The following is a 24,369-nucleotide window of genomic DNA, read 5'->3' as shown; positions in this document are numbered from 1 at the left end:
AAATTTGTTGATCTAATTTATCACATTAGCATCTAGATCGTTGCATTAGATGAAAGCCAACAATGGACCCAGCACAAATCCTTGAGCCACACCACTCATCACAAGTTTACAGTCAGAGAGGCAATCCTCTACTACCCCTCTCTGGCTTCTCTCACAAGACCTGATCCTGGATGTGAAGCAACTGAACATTCTTGTCTCACCACCCATGAGGGACCTTGTCAAAAACCTTACTAAAGTCCATGAAGAAAATGTTCATAGTCTTTCCTTTGTCAACTTTGCTGGTAACCTTAAAAAAGCCTATCAGGTTGAGACATGACCTATCACGCACAAAGCCACGTTGACTAACCCCTATTGACTGCACTTAAATGGTACTTTAAAGTTAAAGTATATTGAAGGTTGATTTTCTATATTATGGAAGATCAACAAATGCAAATGCATTTTAGGAATGTTCTATGTAGATTCCTATTTCACTTGAATGAAAAACTGGAGCACAGAACAAATGAAAAATGTAATGCCTAACTCAAAGATTTGTACTAGATCCCTTTGAAAAAGAACAGGAAAAAAAATGGTATTGGGATTCTGAATTTTGGCTCGATCTCTCATTAATGCAAACATGAGCAATGCCATCAGTCGCCTAGATTTTATTCTCTCTGATCAGCAGCTGACATCAAGTTTTCAGCTTCCAATGTAACAATATATCTATATAATTAAAAAGTCTCAAATATTATTCAATTGTAAATTCAGAACTTTTCCTATTGATTACTTTGTTTATGAAGTTCTGCTCGGGAAAAACAGAGGGGAACATGTCACGCCCAACTGTAAGAAAGTTGGCTGAGTGACTTCGCTAGAAGCCTCCAAACAGTCAGCATAACCAGCATTCAACAGATTATATACAACCTTTAAATTGAAAGAAATGAAATGTTTTTTTTTAATAATTGAAACCCCTTCAAAGGATATAAAAAATTAAGCTCTCCTTATCTGGTTCCAAGCAGCTGTGGTGTTTTAAAGATCCCTTCCAAAGCAAAAACCTTGAAAACCTGCTTTGAATTCCAGAAAAAAGTTAAACCGTGCTAACCCGTCATGCGTCAATCTGTATAAAGTTTCAAAGCTCCTGCATATTTTTATTCAGCCACTTGTTAAAACATTTTAGTGCAAGCTTGGAAAACTCAAATCTCTTAACTGGCTGCAAAATCATCTGCAGTTTGTTGGATTACATGCACAGATTCCAAATACACAAACAGGTATCTATGCTCAGGAAGAAAAAGGCAAGTTCACACACACTTTTACTGCTTAGATACATACAAAGACATAGTTATCAGATGTATATTAATATTTTGGGCAACATTTTATCCTGGTGGTAGCATCTTTGATTAGAAATTTGTTATTTCGTGTCCCATTTTAAGACTTGAATGAGATATGAAACTCACATCCCACTGCCTCTTAAATTAACAAAAATGCCTCCTTTTCTCTAATGTTTTCTGTTGCCCTGATCAGCAGTGAAGCACAAGCTAACATAGATCAATTGGTTGTTTATCTTCATGCTGCTGGAAGGATTTGGATACATGTTTGCATTTTGTCTCTGTCCCTGTTAATACAAAAAAAACAATTTGCTGTGGAAACTGCTTTAAAAAAGGTGCAAAATAAGCTAAAGTCATTTGTTCCTTCATTTAAAAAGTTTAGAATGATCATTGAGAAGAGTTTTAAAAAATTTCATGGAGATTTTCATGGTATCCAATTTAAATAGTAATCTTGTGGAAATTTTCAGATGCTTCATGATAAGACTTCTATCATTAAGCCTGGAATTTCAGACCTACTGACCCTGCATTTTAACAGATCACCAGCACTTCGACCTCGAGATCTCTGACTTAACTTCTGGCCACTCCTGGTGCTCTCTTCAGATTATTGCAACAAAAAAAGTGATTATTATAGTTCTGCATTTTTCTTTAGGTTAACTCCATAGTTCAGATAGGAATTGGACAAGTGACCAATCAGAGCCTATGACTGCAATAAGTCCATGGACAGAAAAATGAAGAAATGTATTTTTGATGGAAAAAAGGAACTGTAAAAGTTTCATGTAGAACCTTATTTAAACAGACTGAGATAATATTGAGTCACAGGTCCGTCTGCATTATTCGAATTACATAAGGGAACACTTGCTATCATGGAGATGTGTGATGAAGTGAAGATACAGAGAGGAGTGGTGGAAATGATGTGTGGCAAATCATTATCAGAGGAGCATTTGGGCATTCAGAGGAATGGATGGCTGGGGAAGATTTTGGAGGTAAAATGGGTATGCAATTGAAGACAAGCCAAGACATTAAAATAGATTCCTTTTCTATATTACTAATGTTAAAAAAATGTATTTTAATAAAACCAGACTGAAATGCTCTCAGAATGCTCTCATGACCATAAATATTGAAATATTACGCACCCATTTTTCAGGTGTCCCTTCACCCACATATGCATGTGCAACATATCCCAAAATACACGTGAACAACAACATATCATTTTTTCCTTGCTCCAGGTGATCTTGACAACCTTCTTAAAAGCTTTTCAACTGTTGCTTCACCTTGAACATACAATCACTTGGTTGCAGCTTTACATCAGCAAAAATAAAATGTTTGTTTGATCATCTGGTACATTGCTGTCAGAGCAAAATAAATTTGTATCAGAGATATGAAGCCTCTTGATTTCACGTTTGATCAAATCCTGTATTCATTGCTTTTCAGTTTACCAGGCCCTAAGTTGTTAGATCTATTAATCTCAGCACCCGAGCACAGGCAAAGGGCCACACTTTAAATTCAGTATTGGGCATGGAAATGAAGATCATACTACTCACAGATAGATCAAAAGATCTTTATTTTAACAACAGTTCCAATGTTACAAGAAAAACTGCAGTTGAAACTGAGACAGAGCTGACATCTGAGAAAGAAATGACTCAAGAAACCATGAACATATCAATGATACCATGCAAGAGGGACAATAGAACTAAAGGGTAATAGGAAATGTGAAGGAAGTTGGTGATCAATGAAAAAGATGGTGAAGGACAGATCGTTATGAAGCAAGTGGACAGAGTTGATAAAGATTTTGAAGAATATTAGATTTAAGGGTGAGGGATGGGGAAAGAGGTTGAAGGTTAAACTACAGGCTTTGGAGAGAAAAGCTGCTTTAACTAAGGAAAAGAATGGGTTGTGTGGCGGCGCACAGCCTCATGTCGAACCGGCCCCACTTGTATCGCCACGTGGCGGGGCAGCCATTAGGAGATGGCGTCGTCAGGGGTTTCTCTCTGACTCCAGCATCCCTTCCAGCGCGCGCCCTGGGCAGCGATTATGACGTCACAGTGCACCAGGTAACTGAGCTCATGTTGCCCTTAAAGGGGCGCGCTGAATTTGAATAAAAACAGTCATTAACGACCCTCTGTGTGGTGGCTGTGATTTACTTCAGCTCCTCAGAACGCCACAGAGTAAAAAATAATCCTCATTATTCTTCAGAAGGTATGAGGAATCATGCTATGCCCTTTGTGGATTTAAGAGACTCTTAGACAGGCACGTGGATGAAAGGAAAATAGAGGGTTACGAGGCAGGAAGAGTTTTGTACATTTTTTTGGGAAGGAATATATGGATGGGCACAACATTGATGGCCTGTACGGTGCTGTAGTGTTCTTTGTTCTAAATGTCAACTCTTCTGACATGCCATTTATTCTTTCCAGATTTTGTCAGTTAACTTTATCCATGATATATTAATGGTTTCACCTTCAAAGAATACAATTAATTTTTTTATTCTTCCCCATATGAACCGGAAACGTTAAATTTTGGATGAGTCTTAATTTACTTTGTATGTCACTCAATATTCAAGATTGGCTGTCAATACTGTTATCTTCATCTGAAGGATAACAGGCAGAACTTCAGAGATCTTCACAAATGTTTTTTTTCTCATAAACAGAAGACATTCTGAGGAAAGAATAGCAATAGCCATTTCACATTTGGTCAAAATCTAACGAAAATTAGAGGGTAGATTTGAGGTGCAATGTGCAGTTCTTTAACAAGGAGAAGGTTTTGATCAGCATCTGAAAATTAAATGTTTACTCAATATGGAATAAACTTAACTGTCACCTACACAGTAGTTTTTGCTGCATCACTGCACATAACTTGCAGGTCTTGAAATTTAGAAATGCCTTTCACTCATATCTTTCTTTTTTTACTGACAAATTTTCATCCTTCATCAATATTAAGTGTTAAAGAAAATCTAGATTAAGCTACCCTGTAATGCTGAAAACTAACTGCATTGTTGAAAGTGAAGTGTGCTGTAAATGGAGCTTGAGGGGAGAGGCATCATGTAACGGATGTGAAATAATAAAGGATGATACAACATGGGAAAGTGTGAACCAAATTTTGCAGATACTGCAGGAGATAATGTGAGGGAAACAAAAATAAGGTATCATCCAGGAGTCAGATCCCCTGCAAACATGTGCTCAGGGACAGCAAGTGACCATGCTCCAAGAACCTGGAACATGTTCAATGACCTTATGACCTTGCAGTACCGTTTTAACAAAAGCATAGGTTTTTATGTTGGCCATTGAATTCCACTGGAAAGTGGCATGACATGATGAGATGACAAGCATGGGCTGGCTTGGGTCAAAAAGGAAAATGATTTCAATCCCATTGCAAGTCGTACAATTAATGTCCATGCCAGATGGTTGCAAGATTGAGCACATGGTCATAATCATGAGTCTGATTAGTTCTTGGCTTGGCTGCTGGATACAGCTGCTAAATCTCACCAGGACACCCTTCCTCTGAGGGTGGGAGGGAGTCATTAGCATGCTTTGCATTTTCTTTTAACTGAATGCCGGAAGGCACAGTCATTGATTGAATCTCAGCAATTACATCACAGACAACTGCCACTGGACGCTTTATGCCATTGTTCTGCCTGTGTCACTCCAGCAGAGAAGATAACTTCTGGAGCATTTTCTGGGCAAACTAAATACCAGTTTCAGCAAAGACAAAAGAAACCAATACTTTCTTCCTTTTTTTTAAAAAAAAGGCATTTAATGGCATGGCCCAACTTTGTTTGGCAACTCACCAGGTTCTTTTGGAATTTCAGCAGGAAATTGTATCCATACACACAGTGCCGTTTGTTCCTCTGTCAGTCAAAATACTGACTTCACCTTCTTGAATTCTCTGCCCTTCCACCAAGAACAGTAAATGTCAAATGGTGGAAAAAGAGTGAAGAAAGACATTCCTAATTTTCCAGTTGTAATATAGCTCTTTTTGGACACAATTTACTATTAAATTCCTTGAAGGACAGAATCTTTGACATGATAAAAATAAGCAAATCACTTCATTTCCTCAACAGCTCAGTGGACGCTTTCATTATATGAATGTAAAAATATATACATGGGCTAGAAAATTCAGAGGTTCAATCCTTGATCTACACTAAATTAGTTGCTTGCAAACAAAATTAACCATTTTGACTTGTTCACTGGAGGTAAGCAGATGGGGAAAAATAGCAGGAGTTTGGTGGCATGATTGGCATAATGGTTAGCGCAATACCTTTACGTAATCAGGACCTGGGTTCGAGTTCTGCACTGTCTGTAAGAATTTTGTATATTCTCTCCATGTCTGCGTGGGGTTTCCCCAGGGGCTCCTGTTTCCTCCCACTGTTCGAAATGTACCGGGGGTGAATGTTAATTGGGTGTATACTGGGCAGCATGGGTCAAAATAGCCTGTTACCATGCTGTATGCCTAATTTTAAATTTAAATTTTAAATTAAAAAATAATTCTTGCTTTTGACTATTGCTCAAATACTTGTTGGAAAATGCTTCCATCCAGATGACCATGAGAAATGAATGATGCTCTCAGTGGTTGAGATTAATCATGTGGCCTTGCACAAGGAACTTCAACACTGAGAGCAAAAAAAATCATAGGGGTCCCAAAATGATGATGAGCAGTCGTTAAGCATTCATAACAACAGAAAAGAATGCCTTTGTTTCTCTCCTTCTATACAAAATGTCTTGCTCATGTTTGCACAGAACAATGATTTTTCATCACCGAGACCAAATATCCCTTAAATAACTAGAGTTTTGTCTCTTTGACTGTACCATTGCACAAAACTAAATCATGGCACATTCCTCAAATTGGGACGTAACTGTAAGGCAAACAGAATGCATTTTGACCTGTGTTTGCAGAATAAGGATTAAGATTCGGGACAAACGAAACAGATCTGTTTAAATGTCTCAGAACAGTAGCATGAAAATACTTTAGTAAGTTTTTTCCAGCTCAATACAGGGCAACGAATCCATACACAGTAATCTTTGAGACAGTTGTCTTACAAATGTAAGATTGGTATCCAATGAGCTTTAATCAACCAAACAGCTAAAAGCAAAGGAAGAGATAAGTGAAGTATAATGGCCTAATATAACAAAACTACTGTTTAAGAATTCCAAATTATTAGGAAAATTGACATTATCACAATTAAATTGCTTCCTGAAAAAAAGCTGTGCATTGAGAGTTCATTGCAATACTGTACTGTACAGAAGAAGAAATGTAACAATAAGAAGAGATTGAAGAAGAGATCATTCTTGGTCTGTGTGCTGTGAAACTGGGAAATGCCACTTGGAAAAGATCTGCCCTTTTTCCTTTTGTTGACTCAAATTAAAAGGGAATTAGAGAGTTTATTTTATATGTGAACTCAAAACTATGAGTTGTTCCTAGTGTGGGTCAGGTCCAACACAGTAAATTTTCCCTTTAATACCATGACAATTGGTTAGACTTTTACATTTATTGTTTTGAATTACTTTGTGGGATGTAACGATTTTTTTAGTTTGTAGCAAATAAAATTCACAGTTAATTTGAATAATCTTTACTCATAGTCTTAATTTAACTTATTTTGTCATTTTTACCTGCGGAAGGCATTGACCACACAATAGGAGCCAGGAATGCTTTGGTATCACAGTGAAATGGTGAATATTTATAGCACCCTTAACTAATTCAATAATTCACTGAAAAACAATGAATCTTTTCTATCTATAAAGCTTATTGTTCACACTCTTTATTGGCTCATCACTTTTGTCCTTTCAAGACACAAAGTTTGGATGAGCTTAGATTTACAGAGCTTAAAAGTGAGTGAATTGAAATAATCAATCAAGACAAGATTGTTGAGTTTAAGTAGACACTTTATGTATGGCACAGATATGTGGTCAGCAGCTCCTCTCTATGTCAAATACTCCAGCAATTCTAAAGACCAGCTGACTTGGCCCCAAAGAGTTGATAAGGAGGGGGATGGCATGAGTGGAAAAGGAACAGAGCTTGTGGCAGGAACTGAAGTCAATAACTTCACTATTTCGTTACAGCAAATTTACATTTATACAAGATTGGATGGTGGAGAAGCAGTCAGAAGATCTAGAAATAGTGGTTTAGATGAGAGAAAAACATTACTGAAATAGAATTAGATGTTGTGAATTGATTTGTGGTGACTGCAACTTTTTTTTATAAAGTGACATTGCTAAGGGTAACAAAAATATGAAAAATAAGAAAGAGTCAAGAAACTACCTGAGGTTAAGAATGATGTTCATCACAAATGATTTTCTATCTATGACAGAATAAAAATGGGCACATATGAGTACAGGTTTATTCAGCCAGACAGGTATTGGAGTAAAGGCTGTTGGTGGATCAATAATTGGGAGAAGTTGGTTGCCTTGGTTACCAATGAAGTTAGCAAGGAGGTCAGGAAAAGAAATTGAGCAGTCAGCAGTTAGAAGGACAGAGGGAAGTGGAATAAGGGATCAGAGATGGAGGCAAGAGGAAATTTATTTCACAGTAATGTCAACGGCAAATATCAAAGGTATTTGAAAAGGGTAGATAAATATCCACGTGGAGGAGATTAAAGAAAAGGGGATACTGATTTGGAATGGCAGTTAAACAAGAAAATCTGCCATAAAACACAAAAAAGTCTGCAGACACTGTGGTTGAAGTAAAAACACAATTCTGGAGAAACTCAGCAGGTCACTCAATATCCATAGGAAGTAAAGGATAACCAATGTTTCAGGCCAAATCCCTTCAGCAGGAATAAGGAAAACAGGTAGATTCTTGAATTAAAAGCTGGGGGAAGGAAGAAAGGAGAGAGGAAGTAGAAGGGGCTGAAGAATGAAAAAACATGCTAACAGTAAAAAGGTAAAAAGTGGACACAGGTAGGAGGATACAGGAGAAAGAAGCTGAGGTGACTGAGGGAGAAAGTAAAGGGCTCATAGGGGTAGATTTCCAATAGAAGGAAAGGAGTGGGGAGCTGAAAGAAAGGGGACAGAGAGATAGGGAAAGAGAGGCCTGATACCTTTTACTTCCAAAGGATGCTACGTGACCTGCTAAGTTGCACATTTATGTATTGCACTAGAGTAGCAATTGTGGGAGGGAATTTGTATACAGCGTAAACATGTCTTGAGGCAACTGAAGTGAAATTGTCTTGTGTAAATTGTAAATGATTCATAAACATATGAAGCCTTATGAAAAGAAGATGTTTTTCAATTGTTAAGCCATAGCCTGCATTATCAAACTAATTCCTTGTTTGGCCAGCCCTGGCCACCCACATCCGTTGACGCAGGTACTTATTCCGGTCCTGACCACCCAGTTCTGGTCCCATGCTAATTCCCACACCAGTTCCCATACCAACCTCAGCTTCCACAAGGCTGACGCCTTGAATTCCTCTGCCGCTGGACCCCATTGCCCCATACCTCCCACCACCACCACTCCTTACTCCTCCCTCTGCCATCACACCTCTCCCTACTCACACCCCATCTAATCCTTTGAGCTCCCCATTTCTTCTCACCCCTAGCTTTCAGAACCTCTCATCTCTCACCCAACTCTGTACCCCCAAACCACCACCTCCATGATCTGACTTCCCCAACTCTCTATGTCCCCCCCTCCTTAGTCCTTTTGACATCACCCTCCACCCAATTGACCCCCATTCTGACCCCTGCCTAGTCTTTACGATCTGCTCCAACTCTCTCCTCTCAGAGACAGAATATTTTGTTCTCAGTAGAGCCTTCACCTTTGCACCCCTTCACCCACACTGCAACAAGTTCCATGCATGTCATAATGGTGAACTCCATTCCGTTGGCTCTGTTTCCGAGCCTACTTCCACAACAGGATTCTCCACAGCCCAAGACAAACCTCTTCTCCTGTCTTAAGCCTTCTTCCTCCCCTTGAACACTTTGTCCTTGTCATCTGCCTGCTCTGGATCTTTATATTTCCAACTGCCACTGAAACATCAACTATCTCAACTTCATCACTCCCCTCACATTTTAATCTCACTCCCTTGAAAAGCTCTCCCTTCCACTCTATTGGTTCCAATCCCAACCTCGTCATCAAAACTGCAGATAAGGGTGCCATTGTTGTGGTCTGGGCACTGACCTCTTCCTTGCTGAAGCCAAATACCTTTTACTTACCCCTTTAACAGGAATCCATCAAAGAATATCAAGCTACCATCTCATGCACCATCTCTAACCTCATCACTTACAGTCATCTTCCTCCCATTGTTCCCAACCCCACAATGCCCAGTTCTACATTCTACCCAAGATCCACAAACCCAATTGTCCCGGAAGACCCATTGTTTCTCTTGCTTCTTGCCCACCAAAATGGTATCATCTTTCCTCAACTCCATTTATTCCTCCCTGGTCCAGTCCCTCCCAACCTGCATCTGCTATACCTTACATTGCCTCCATCACTTCAACAATGGATGTCCAATTTCTATTCACCTCCATATCAAAATGCTGAAACCCTTTTTTTTTCAACAACAGACCCAACTAATCTCCCTCCTCCACCTTTAAGAACTTGTTCTCACCTCCAATAACTCATTTTTGATTCATCCTATTTTCTCCAAGTCATAAGGTACCTGCATGGGTCCCAGCTATGCCTGCCTTTTTGTTGGCTTCATGGAGCAATCCATGCTATAAGCCTACACAGGCAAGGCTCATCCATTCTTCCTCAGCTAAACTGATGACTACAGTACTTTCATGTTGCCTCATGCACCTATGATGACCTCATCAAATTTATCCACTTTGCTGCCACCTTTGACCATGACCTCAAATTCACCTGGTCCATCTCTGGCAACACTCTCCACTTTTGTGATCTCTCTGTCTCCATCTTGGAGATAAACTTTCTACAGACATTTTCTACAAACCCACCTACTCCCACAATTACCTCAACTTCACATTCTGTCTCCTGTAAGGATTCTTTTCCTTTCTTTAAATTCCATCACACTCCAGGATGAGGTTTTCCATTCCAGATCATCCCAGGTGGCCTCCTTTGTCAAGAAAAGTGGTTTCCCTTCTACTACCATTAACTCAGGCTTCATTTACATATCATCTATTATTTCACATCTACCCTGGCCCACTTTGCCCCAAAATACGACAAAGACAAAGTCCCCTTGTCCTCATCTACATCCTACCAGCTTTCACATCTGACATATTATTCTCAACAATTTCCATCATCTCCAATATGATCCCACCACAGACACATCTTCCCATCTCCTTTCTCGATCTTCCGTAGGGACTTCTCCCTCTGTGAATCTCTCATCCAGCCATCCTTTCCCACGTTTCCCCCTTGATCTACCCTTGTGACCACAGGAAGTACCACACTTGCGCCAGCACCTCCTCCATTACTACCATTTTGGGCCTTAAACAGTCCTTCCAAGTGATGAAACAATTCACTTGTGATTTTGTTGGGGGTCATCTACGGCATCAGATGCTCCCGTTGTGGCCTTATCTACATCGGAGAGACTGGATGCAGACTGGTTGATTGCTTCTCTGAGCACCTTCACTCTGTTCACATCAATAACAGGGATCTCCCAATGGCCCCACTGCCACGCTGACATGTGTGTCCCTGGCCTGATGCACTAGCAAACCAAGATCACCCGTAAATTGGAGGAGCAACACCTAATATTCTGTCTAGGCACTCTCCAACCAGATGGCATTAACACAGAGTTTTCCAGTTTCAGTTATGCCATTCCCCTGTCTCCATCTCCTCTTTATCCCTTTGTCTCCTTTCCTCCACCTCTGTACTCCCTTCTCTCTCCATTCACAGAGCTATCCCCTCCCCCAGTCACTTCCCAGCGTTTTTCTCTTGTGTATCCCATCCATCTCCATCCACCCATGAACTCTTGCCTGTGGGTCTGTGCTTCTCCCTCTGTTCCTCCCCCACCATTTTATTCAGATGTCTGTCTGCTTTTTTGCTCATATCTTGAAGGGCTCAAGCCTGGAATGTCCATTTATTTTTATTCTTGCTACATTAAGGTCATTGCATGACTTACTGAGTTTCTCCGGCATTTTGGTACAAATTAAAATCACAGCGTCTGTAGATTTTCTTGTTTAACTCCATGCATGAGTAACTGGACATTACTACATAAATACAGAGAAATATAAAATCATAAAAGAATTTTTAACAAACTTAAACCACACCAAATTTATTTGTTCTACAGCTCCAGTCTCTTTGAACTTAAGTCCACAATGTTCAGAGTTTTGAGAGGTTGGTTATGGAGCAAATCAACACCTATCACTGGAAGGACCTTTCTTCTCAACAATGATGCTACCTCATGGGCCCTCCACCCAACTTTAGATTACATGGATCACAAGAACACCGATGCCACGCTGTTGCTTATTAACTACAACTTGGCATTCAACACCATCGTACCAGCAGAGCTTATAATCAAACTTAGGAATCTAGGCCCACAATCATCCCTTTGCAACTGGACCCTTGACTTCCTCATCAACAGATCCCATGAAGAATTGGCATCATTATCTCCTCCTCATTGACCATTAACAGAGAGACACTGAATTCCTTCTATATTCCCTCTCCACTCATAACAACATAGTTATGTTTGGCTCCAATGTAATCTATAAATTTGCTGATGACACCACTGTTGGCTGACTAACACATTATAATGAGTCAGAATACATGATGGCTACCATAAATCTGGTTCAGTGGTGCCAGAACCACACATTCTCATCATCAACAAAAACAAGGATCTTATTGTGGACTTTAGGAAGCTGAGGCCGAGGGATCATATGCTTGTCTTCATTGACAGGACAGTGGTAATGAGGGTTACTACCTTCCAAGAAGTCCACATATTGGAGGACATCAAGGCAACTGTAAAGGAACACCAACATTTCTACTTTCTACGAAATCTGAGAAGAGTGGGCATGTTGTCACATTCTCTAATAAACTTCTACAGGTGTACTGTTGATAGTAGACTGACTGTTGGATCGCAGCCTATTTTGGAAGCTCGACTACCCAAGAACATTGAAGACTGAAGAAAACAGCAAACCTAGACAAGTCTATCTTGGTTATGATCCTCCTGCCTATCAAAGACACCGTATGAGACTATCTCTAGAAGGCAACCACCGTCATAAAGGATCGCCAACTCCCAGTTATAATCTCTCCAGTGAATTAGTACGCTGAGTAGTTAACTTTCTCCATAAACTGACAATGAACAAATGAGTCATTTTGAATGGGTGACTTTTTAAACGGTGCACATCTTGTAGTTGTGATGATGGTGAAGATGTCAGGCCTGACTGTCATTAAACTATAAAACTGAGAGCCATTTCTGGATTTTGCACATGGGTTGATTAATGTGGACATCAGCAGTTGCTGTCAAGAATGCTCTACTTCTTCACAGAATAAATCGACTTTGGAATTTCTGAATTGACAAGAATTTTAACTTTTTATGAACCAATATAAAACTGGCAACCTTCAAGGGAGTCTCATACTTTGACACCATGAAACGAATGGTGGAAAATTAGTTCACAAATAAGGTAGTCACTGGAGAAAGCCAATATAGATTCACAGCAGAAAAATGTATCAAAACCAATTTTTAAGATTTAAAGGAAATATTTAAAAAAACAAGTTAGGCTTGGAAATTGTTCATTTTGTTTGCAATCAATCTTCTTATTTGCACTGAGTGTTTAGACGAAATGCAAGCTGGAAAGGACAAATGTAAGATGTTTTACTGAGGGAATAGAAATGAAGATTCATTTATCCAAAACTGACCCCCTGTGCAACCCGATACTCCAGGAAAGAATGAGTGAACTCACCATGGAGCCCAAGATGACAATAATTTGCTCGAAATATTGTAGTTTCAGGTAGATACAGTAATCCCTTTATTCTAAAAAAAATTTGGCAGATGGGAGGAAGGTGATCATTTTATTTAATTTAGTTGAGTTCATTTGCATGTTTTCACTTTTTTGAGTATGTGGGCTAATTAGGCATTTAATTTAAATAAAATATTTTATTTCTTTTTGCATTATACTCTCTTTTTAAACCACTTCTGAATGATAGTGAATGTTGTGAAATACAATGACAATTTTGACAGCTGGTAAGCCTCAAGGCAGGCTCTCACCCACTGCCAGAACCATTTTGAAAGTGCAGCTGGCTGCTAGTGCGAGATAGCCCTTAGGCTGCATTCTGCCATATTGATATGCTGGAAGCTGGGTTCCAAGCTGAAACTTGCATCTGGGCCATGCTGAGAGAGACAGTGTTCCCCAAGGGCTGATGGCTGGCCATCTCAGGACAGCAGAAGATTATAAACGACTGATGACTGCTGCTGGATGTCAGTCCAAAATTAACATCAGGAAAGGAGAAAGGCATGGCACAGATATTCATCAATCTTTGAGGGCAGGTGCCTTCAAATCTGTGGCAATCACTGTCAGTTGCGATCATTGTAGATGTCACAGACTACAAAATCTTAGCCTATTTTACATGGTCTGACGATGTGGGAAACTGCATTTAACGTCCATTACAAGCTGCTCTAGGACAAGAATTATGAGCTGCCACTGAAATTAACAAGACAATACTGGTGAACAATTTCAGAAGCTGGCTGTCTAAACTGTTAATAATGCCTTTGCACACAATTGCTCATTCTCACAGTGCTTTACCATGCAATCACAGGAAATACAATACTTGCCCCTTCAGCTCACTCCTCCCACCATCCTTCCAATGCAGCAGCGATTAATTTGTATGTCTTTCAATTTAGTGTTCACAGTGTTGTCTTCTCTACACCAGGGGGAAAAATGCAAATTGGGCAACTATTCTTGTGGTGGTACACCACTGGCCTACTGCAGGGGGCAACACTTGTACCTGCAGGAGTTTACCGCCAGCCTAATGCAGGAGGCAACCTCTGTACCTGCAGGAGTGTAAGGGGTCAGGACCACACCCGGTCAGGTGTCAATCACCCTCCGGGATATAAGCCAGCGCCAGCCTCCCGAAGCTCACTCAGAGTTACTGCAGCTACAGCCAGCCTGGCTCTGTGGAAGTCTTTTTGGATTAAAGCCTGTTGTACAGTCTTTACCTTGTGTGGGTCTAATTCTGGCTAACTGCACACCACAATTCTGAAGGAAAAGAGTAAATTTTCAATCTGCAAGCATGACTATAAACTTCCTGTCAATTTAATTGCCATCATACCTTTCTCTGTTGCTTTTTACATTGTTACAATGAAGCCCAATGTAAGCTTAAGATACAACACATACTTTTTCCATCAAGAGATATGATTCAACATTGAATTCAACAATTTTGGAACACTAACCTTTCCAGTTTCTATAAGAAGTAGTCATATCAATTATAATGATAACTCAGACTTTGTTAACATAAACTGTAACATTAACCCTCACAGATGCTGCCTGACCTTAAGAGCATTTCTAGTTTTCTCTTTTATTTCAGATTTTCAGCAAATGCTGTGTTTAATTTCTGAGAATATTCCTAATTTTCTCCTCTTTTTCTCCTTTTCGTCTCCTTCCATCCTCTTGCCAATACAGAGCAGTTGCGATAGGCAAAACTTCAGCACTCATCTTAGCCAGCTCCATACTTTCACAGATAGTCTCTTTATTTACAAAACCCCTTTCTCCTTCTTAATCCGAGACATCAATTCCTTGTCTCTCTCCAGAGTTATTAAATATTTCCAGCATTCTCTATTTTAATTTCAGATTTCTGATTAGCCCACAGGATCTCTGGCACAGAAGCCACACCCTACTTTCCAAAGTACATTTTGTAACCCTTCTGCTAAACTGGGGATAGTCATCTGTGAAGATCAGAAGTAATATCTGAAGATCACTCAGCAAGAATGAACGTTAAACCTGTAGTCTTTGATCAAGCAGTCAGCTGGGGCCCACAATAGAACTAAATAAATGGGCAGTAAAAACAAGAGTATGTCGCAAATTTAAATTGGTAAATGCAGTGAGGTATCTCACAATCTGTACCCTCTGACCCTGCCACAAATCAGGGGCAAAGTATTCATGTCAGTGCCATTTGTAAACACCGGGATTTGAGCCATCGTTGCCAAATTCCGAGCAAAATGGCTTTTCTAACACTGGGCAGGAGAAGATAGGGATGTGGGTGATGGAGACGTTGTTTGTGTATTGGTTTTGGGGGGGGGGGGGGGTGCATGAAGACAAGAAAGTTGTTGAATTCAACAAAGGGAGGAAATCTGGTGATTTAAAGCACATCAAAACACAGTCTATCATCATATGTCCAAATTTTGATTAAAAATTATAATTCCTTTCTGCACAGGAACAAATAGAAGAATGTATCACAACTGAAGGAGAGCAAGGTGACATTAGTTTTATTTCTCCCATTATTTTTTTATCATCTTGAAGATTAAGATGATCTGATCTGAAATAGCTGAGTGGAAGGCACAAAAAAAGGAAATCAACACAAGGTTTATGACTTTAAAACATTAATGAAACCACCACAAATCACACCAATCTGACAGCAAAGGTGCAATCTGATAGCAATCCATCTGTTTTAACGAATTCGATTCACTATGCTTCTGGAATCTGCAAGGATGTATTCTGTTTATTGGAATGCCAGATATTTTGTTTTCTTGTGTCACAGTCATTCTAATTCTATGCCAAATGATTCCTTTTCTGTATTTTTTCGGATCACAAGGAGACAGTGGCAAAAGTTTCCATAGATTTAAAGCATTCTCAGCAATATAAATCTTTGCTTATGCTCACTCTATACCAAAAAAAGTTAGTTTGAAGTTGTAGAGAGGGAGGAGAGAGTGAGAGAGAAAGAGAGAGAGGAGAGAGAGAGAAAGAAAGAGGAAGCGAGAGGAGAGAGAAATAGAAAGAGAAAGAGAGAGACAGACAGAGACAAAGGAACAAATAGACATGTAAATGCCAGATTAAGATTTATTGCCAGAGAACATACATGACATCACATACAATCTTGAGATTCCTGTTTCCTGCGGGCACGGCAGAATTACCACTAATTGGTAATACAAAAAAATAAAATGTACACAGCGTAAACATGTAAACAAAGAAAGAACTATAAACCGATAACAAATGTAAACAAGCTGACTGTGCAGGACAGAGAGAACAAAAGAAAATCAATAAAGTGGAGAAGTAAGATTCCTTAAAATAATTTATTGAGTTTATCATTGAGGAGTCTGATGGTGGAGGGGTAAGAGCTCCTCCTTAATCAGGTGGTGCGAATCTTATGGCACCCATACCTCTTTCCTGATGGCAGTATTGAGAATGGAGCATGTGCTGAGTTGTGTGGGTCTTTGATGATTGCTGCTGCTCTCCAATGGCAGTGTTCCCTATAGATTTACTCAGTAGTAGGGAGTGTTTTACCTGTTATATCCTGGGCTGTGTCCACTACCTTTTGGAGGGCCTTATGTTCAAGGATATTGGTGTTCCCATACCAGCCAGTCATCACACTTACTACCATACATCTGTAGAAATTTGCCAGATTTCTGATCTCAAACCTCCACAAACTCCTGAAGAAATAGAGGCACTGACATGCTTTCTTCACAATGCCATTAGTGTATTGGGTTCAGGAAAGATCCTTCGAGATAGTGACTCCCAAGAACTTAAATTTGCTCACCCTCTCCACTTCTGATCCCCCAATGATCACTGGATTGTATACCTCTGGCTTTCCTTTCCTGAAGTCAACTATCAGTTCCTTAATTTTGGTGACATTGAGTGCAAGGTTGTTGTTGGTGAACCATTCAGCCAAATTTTCAATCTCCATCCTGCATGCTGACTCATCCACTTCCAATATACAATCCATTACTGTGTTATCGTCGACAAATTTGCAGATGGTATCGTACCAAGCAAGTCTTAGGTGTAAAGAGAGTAGAGCAGGGGACTAAGAACACAGCTCTGTGGAGCACCGGTACTGATGGAGATTGTGGAGGAGAAATTCTTACCAATCTTCACTGATTATGGCCAGGAGGTGAGGAAATCTATGATCCAATTACACAGTGGGATGTTACCTCCCAGGTCTTGGAGTTTGCTGATCACTCTTCTTGGGCACTGGTATGATCTATGGCTCTATGGCTATTTGAAACAGATGGGTATCATGCCCTGCTGGAGTGAGATATATGAATATCTTGGTAAGTTGGTAAGCACAGATTTTTAATACTCGGCCAAGTTTTCTCCATCCGGGCTAGATGCTTTTCTCGAATTCACTCTCCTGAAGACAGCACGCACGTCATCCTCAAATATGAACAGGATGTTGAGCAATGCAGTTCATTGAGCTTCTGCTGAGACCCTAAACCAAAAGGAGAATGCTAGAAATGCACTACAGAAATGGCAATGTCAGTGGAAAGAATAGGACTGAGTTAATATTATAGATGGACAGTTCCAATGCAAATGGAAAAAAGTGGGCAATCTGAAATTGTTTAATTGGAAATCAAGTTCAGAAGGCTGTTGTGTATCCAGGCTTAAGGTCACTTGATGCCTGGTAATGTGCAAGAGGCCATAGACAATTAGAGAAACCAAATACCTGGCAACTAAAAGATCTGATAGACCTTGGAAACTGAACAGAGGTAACTGTAAACTTGTCACCTAATCTACATTTTGTTCCTCCAATATGCAGGAGCTCATAATATGGATATCAAAAGCAATACACAAGATTGGAAAAGAAACATAGAAGCAGAGAAAATTACAGCACAGAAACAGGTTCTGCTTAGCTTGAAAGGACCATTCAGATCCATAGAACACTACAGCACAGAAACAGACCTTTCAGCCCATCTAGTCTGTGCTGGTTTATTCTGTTGAGTCCCATTGATCTGCAGTTGACCATAGCCCACCCATATCCCTCCCATCAATGTACCCATCCAATCTTAAGTGTCAAAATCAAACCCGCACCATCATCTCCACTGGTGGCATGTTCTGCACTCTCATACCCTCTATGTGAAGAAATACCCTATAATCATTTAAGCTTTCACCTTTAACCTCTCATTCTTCTCACCCAACCTCAATGGAAAAAGCCTGCTTGCATTTATCCTATTTATAGCCCTTATAATTGTGTGCACCTCTATCAAATTTCGCCTCATTCTCCAACAATCCAGATAAAATCCTAACCTATTGAACCTTTCTCAAAAAATCGGCTCCTCAAGTCTCATCAACATCCTTATAAATGTTCTCTGCACTCTTTCAATCTTATTGATATCTTTCCTGCAGTTAGGTGACCAAAACTGCACACAAAACTCCAAATTTGGCCTCACCAAGGTCTTATACAATTTTACCAAAACATTCCAACTCCTATACTCAGTACTTTGATTTATGAAGGACATTATGACAAAAGCTTTCTTTACAATCCTATTGACGTGTGACATCACTTTCAAAAAATTATTCATCTGTATTCTCAGATCATTCTGTTCTTCTGCACTCCGCAGTACCCTTCTGTTTACCATCCAAGTTCTATCTTGGTTCATTCTCTCAAAAGGCAAAACCTCACACTTTCCTGCATTCCATTCTGTCATTTTTCTGCCCATTTTTCCAACTGGTCCAGATCTCATTAGAAGCTTTGAGAGCCTTCCCTGTTGTGCACAACACCCCCAACTTAGTGTCATCAACAAATTTGCTGATCCAATTTACCACATTATCACTCTCACATATTTCTACAGGTGCACCATGGAGAGCATTCTGATTGGTTGAATCACTGTCTGGTATGGAGGTGCCAATACACAGTACAGAAAAAGGCGACATAGGGTTGTAAACTTGGCCAATGCCATCCATTAAGGACATCTTTAAGAGGTGATGTCTCAGGAAAACAGCCTCTACCATCAAGGAGTCTCACCATCCAGGCCATGTCCTTTTCTCACTGCTACCATCAGGAAGGAGGTACAGGAGCCTGAAGATGCAACAAAAAACATTACAAAAACAGCTTCTTCCCCTCTGCCATCAGACTTCTGAATGGGCAATAAACCTACAAATACAATTTTTTTTTTGTCTTTTTTTGTTCTCATTATTTATTTTTAAATATTGTATTTATGGAATTTTTGAAATTTTGAATCTGTAATACACAAAACTGCTGCACAAAACAACAAATAAATGTGATTTTGATTCTGATTCTGATATATCTCTCTATTCCTTACATATTCATGTCTCTCTCTAAAAGACTTTTCAACATTATTATTGTAGCTGCTTCCACTCTTGGTTGCCCATTCCAGACACCTGCCAGTGTCTGTGTAAAAAATAGTCCTTTGTTCATCTCCATTAAATTTTATCCCATTCACCAGTAACACCAACCCCTCTTCCCCCCACCCCCCCACCCCCAGCCATTCCTACAGTATTTGACATTTTTACCTAGGGAAAAAGATTCTGACAGTTCACCCTCTCAAATTTATCACACACTCTGGTCTCCCCTCAGCCTTTGATACACAAGAGGAAACTATCTAAGTTTGTACAACCATTTCTTATAGCTAATACCTTCTAATCCTGGAATGAACTCGTAAATTTCAGGGACTCTTTCCAAAGCCTCCATTCCCTCCCAGTAAAGGAGCAACCAGAATTGCAAACAATAGTTCAAGTAAAACCCAACCAAAGTCTTAACATGCCTTTTCTTTCTCTTATACTCAACGCTCCAAATAATGAAAACAAGCATGGCACACATATAAATTAAAATACATAATAATAACAAAAAAATTCATAGCAATTCATAGCAAAAAATTGATTTGCAAGAGTGATTTGGAGGCGTCCTTTCGTGCTGTCTGAGTATTCTATGATAAGTGTACCAAAGAGAGGTTTAAGAGTCTGATCGCCATAGGAAAACAAAAACTTTTACTGAATCTACAGGTGCTGGTTTTCAGAATTCTGTACCTTCTACCTGAAGGCAGAAGTGAGAAGACGATGTAACCAAGGTGATAGAGATCCTGTATGATATTGGCAGCCTTCTTCTACTACCCAGTAGCACCAACTTCAACTGTGATGAAATGCATCGAGAGGCAGGTCATGGCCAGAATTAACACATACCTAAGTAAAGATCCGGACCCACTGCAATTCGCCTATTGTCACAATTGCTCCACAGCAGATGCAATATCGCTGCTCTCCACTCAGTTCTGGATCACTTGAAAACAGCTGCATTTCATAGACTACAGCTCAGCTTTCAATACCATTATTCCCTCAGTGCTGGTCAAGAAGCTACAAACTCTAGGCCTCTGTACCCCACTCTGCAACTGGATCCTTGACTTTCTCATTGGATGACCACAGTCAGTACGAATAGGAAACAACATCTCCTCCTCACTGATCATCAACACAGGCGCACCACAAGGATGTGTGCTTAGCCCATTGCTCTACTCACTATACATCCACGACTGTGTGGGCACGCACAACACCAATGCCATCTACACCACAGTTGTTGGCAGAATCACAGACGGCAATGAGGAAGTGTACAGGAGGAGAGAGATCAGTTTGTTGAATGGTGTAACAACAACAATCTCGTGCTCAATGCCAGCAAAATCAAGGAGATGATTGGGGACTTCAGGAGGAAGTCAAAGGAAGAGGAGGGCTCAGTCGTGAAGAGGGTTCAAAACTTTAAATTCCTGGGTGTTGTTAGGTCTGCTTTGTTCATGAATGAGTGAGACAAACACCAGACTGAGTCGAAATCAGGGTTCTTTGTTCTTTATTACCGGATTGTAACACTTGCAACTAACCATGTTAGTCGGAGAATGCATTCTGCCGTTATCAGCAAAATGGTGATTTTTTATACCCTTAGATACATGCTTAGAACATCATCATATCATTACTTGTCCAATGACTAAAACTGTTGCTATCCTTTCCCTGCTAGCTTCCTGCCTCTCAATCCATCAATGTCTCTCTTATCTTGTAAGTACAAGGATGCATTCACATCTTGTTACAGCCCTGTACAGGGTAACTCCTTACACATTCCCATCTCATGATGTTTTACCTTACAGTGTCAACTTCTCCAAGGATCTGTCCTGGAGCTTCCCGTTGATGTAATCACAAAGAAGGTTCACCACCAGCTATACTTTGTGAGATGTCTGAGGCAGTTCAGTATGTCATCAAAGACTCTCGTAAACCTCTACAGATGTGCCATGGAGAGCATTCTGGCTGGTTGCATCAATGCCTGGTATGGAAGCATCAACTCTCAGAAAAAGAATAAACCCCAGAGGGTTGTTAACCTGGCCTGTGACATTACAGGCAACAGCCTTCATTCCATTGATGACATCTACATGAGGCAGTGTCTTAAAAAAGCAGCCTCTACCCTCAAAGACCCCCACCACCCAGGCCAAGCCCTCTTCACTCTGCTACTATCGGGGAAAAGGTACAGGAGCCGAAAGACAAGATTCAACGGCACAAGGATAGCTTCTTCCCTGCTGCCGTCAGATTCTTAATTGATCAATGAACCAAAGACACTGCATTACTGTTATTTTTATAGTAATGTTGTAAGATGGTTATAATATGAATGTTTGCTCCATGATGCTGCTGCAAACACCAAATTTCATGGCTTGTTCATGAGAATAAAACCCGATTTTGATATAGATGTTTGCAATGGATGGGAGGACAGAGCCTGTAATGGACCTTGCTATGCTTGCTACCTTCTGCAGCCTCTGCATTCCTGGGCACTTGAATTGCCAAACCAGGCTGTAATGCAACCAGCCAATGTACTTTCCACAGTGCACCTGTTGAAATAGGCCTTTGAAAGATTGCTTAGAAATATATTAACAATTTGGATGACAATGTAAGTTTTCAGACACCAAAATTACTGGTATGGTGGACAGTGAAGAAGGTTATCTGAAAGAAAATCAGATGAACTGAGAAAGAGAGCAAAGGATTGTCAGATAGAATTTAACTTGTCAAGTGTGAGGAGTATTTTAGTAGGTTAAAACACAGAAGGATATGGATAGTAAATGGAAAGGCTCAGGAGATTTTTGTAGAACAGAAAGACTGACCGGTTGAAGTATAGAGTGGTGACAGGTGGTGAATAATGCATTTGTCAGTCACAGCATTGAGTATCGTAGCTGGGATGTCATGTTATATTGGTACACAATTTTAGTGACACTGCACAGTTTTAGTTGCACAGCTTATAGAAAAGATATCATTAATCCAGAAAACATTCATAAAAGATTCATGAGAATGTAAACAGAACTGGTGAGCTTGAGTTATAAGGTGAATCTGGATAGATTGGGATAGGGGCTGAAGGAGGACCTTGTAGATGCATTTCAAAGAAAGAGGGGCATGGAGAAGATATTCATCATCTTTTTCCTCAGGTTAGTGGAAACTCGGGGGTGTAAATTTAAATTAAGAGGGGAAAGTTTAAAAAGGGTCCTGAGAGGAACCACCTTTTTTTCTTGCAGAGGGTGCTGTGAACAAGCAGCCAGAGGAAGTGGCAGATGCAGGTATGATCGCAATATTTAGGAGACATTTTGACAGGTTCACAAAGAGAAGAGGTTTAGAAGTACAGGTGCCAAAGTGGCAAGTGGGACTAGCTTATGACATGGACAAGTTGCACCAAAAGGCCTGTATCTGAGCTGTAAATTGATGACAGAGGATGATGTGTGGAAGATGAGTTATGGAGGACCCCATTCTTTTCTCTGGCCATCAGCTATGTGCAGAGGCGCTGGAAATAGATAAGATTCAGTGGAGGGCTCTGTGAATTGTGGCAGAAAGGAAGCCATGGTGAAGGATAAAGGAAGTTTCATCCTGAGTGTAGATATGACAGAAATAGACAAACATGGAGAATCAAATGTAGTACTTGCAGCAAACACAGTAGGAGGGAGTATAATCAAGATAGCCGCACAAGGGCATGGATTTATAATGGAAATCAGTTGCCTTGTTCAGTGCTTTTATTTCAGTTTTTCGGCACTTATTAATTTTTGATTAATGTGTTAAAGTGTAATCCTCTGGGCTTGATGCTTTTACTGTCTACTTTTATGTTCTTGCTATTCAGAAAAGCCTCCTTGGTGTGTGACATTTCTCTTTGCTACATTTTCAATCGTTGGAGAGGGATTGGGATGATAATGCTGAACATAAAATGCCTTGTAAGCCCTGTGATCACATGAATGCCACAAGTGAGTTTTAGGATAGATGTGCAGTTCTCTCTTTACTTGTTTATATGGTGTTGTTTGGCAGCATGGATTTGGCAGCACCCACCATTTTTTGAACCTATCTGATTAACCAAGTTTTATAATGGATAACAAATCTGTTCTGTGGCGAAGATTAAAGTTTCCATTTGATATCCTCAGAATACAGTTAAGTATTGCAAAACGAATGTCGTCACCTCAGACTGCAGAAAAGCACTGCAAAAAGTTGGTTTGCCACAAAAACAGAGAAGTTTGAATATTATAAAACTGCCCTTCATCCAATGCTTACTAGTCGTCAATCTGTACAAATGTTACCCAATGATAGGTTTGCCGAGCACCATCATGAAATGAAACCGCTTCCTATACCAAAATATTAAACTTTACCTTTTTCTGCAGTCACCACTGTAACCTCAGCCATGACCTGTCTGCAATCTACTGGAGTAATTCCAGAGTTCCACAATCTATCTAGTCTCAAGTCTTATTTGAATGCAATGACCAAAGATCTGTAGCTCTATTCCTGTAAAATTATTGTACTCTGTAAACAACAGCCCCCCCCCCCACCCCCACCTTCAAAACATTGTCACAAAATAATCCTGAAAAGCCGCTCCTTTGAAAAATCAACATTGATTGTGTTCATGTCTGGGCAATTTTTCATCACTGGATAGTGATGTCATAATTTAGGCTATCCCACCAACTAGCGTATGGGGCAACCCCTTAAACTAGAAATATCAATATTTATAATCTAAGCAGATTATCATGTGTCAATCTGGTTCATATCTAATAAAACCTTGGAAGATCTTGGTCAGTGTGACTTGTTACAAGTCGAAGGCTGTTATATTGAAGGGAGTTGTCCTGTATATTAAGTAATTGGCCATCATAAATGTTGCTGCAGATAGACAAAATTCACGTGTTACAAATTCCTTCACATGTTGTAGCTGTTTATTGATTTTCACAAACTGTGTTAAAACTTGAAATAAAATAACCTTCCCTTTGTCATCATCATATTTTACAATAAACAAACTTCAAACAGGACCATTGACAAAGGGCAAACAGTCT

At 39.9% G+C, this 24,369-nt stretch overlaps 1 protein-coding gene and 2 long non-coding RNA genes across 11 annotated transcripts in view; 1 reads left to right on the top strand and 2 right to left on the bottom strand.

Annotated features, from left to right (window-relative positions):
• The window catches only part of LOC138751586 (RNA-binding motif, single-stranded-interacting protein 3), a 1,523,265-nt gene that overhangs the window by 762,006 nt on the left and 736,890 nt on the right, over positions 1–24,369 (bottom strand). The gene's annotated exons all lie outside the window — the stretch shown is intronic.
• Positions 1,302–9,515, bottom strand: LOC138753342 (uncharacterized). The gene is made up of 3 exons (XR_011351115.1): positions 9,437–9,515; positions 5,080–5,182; positions 1,302–1,585 (listed from the first exon to the last, which is right to left on the bottom strand). It is a non-coding gene; the product is annotated as an uncharacterized lncRNA (long non-coding RNA).
• LOC138753336 (uncharacterized) lies at positions 3,415–19,301 on the top strand. Its single transcript, XR_011351114.1, has 4 exons — positions 3,415–3,494; positions 15,546–15,585; positions 17,862–17,944; positions 18,895–19,301. It is a non-coding gene; the product is annotated as an uncharacterized lncRNA (long non-coding RNA).

This window comes from Narcine bancroftii, chromosome 1 (genome assembly GCF_036971445.1).
Source record: "Narcine bancroftii isolate sNarBan1 chromosome 1, sNarBan1.hap1, whole genome shotgun sequence".
Taxonomy (NCBI): Eukaryota; Metazoa; Chordata; class Chondrichthyes; order Torpediniformes; family Narcinidae; genus Narcine; species Narcine bancroftii.
This window is presented reverse-complemented; position numbering and strand designations above follow the sequence as displayed.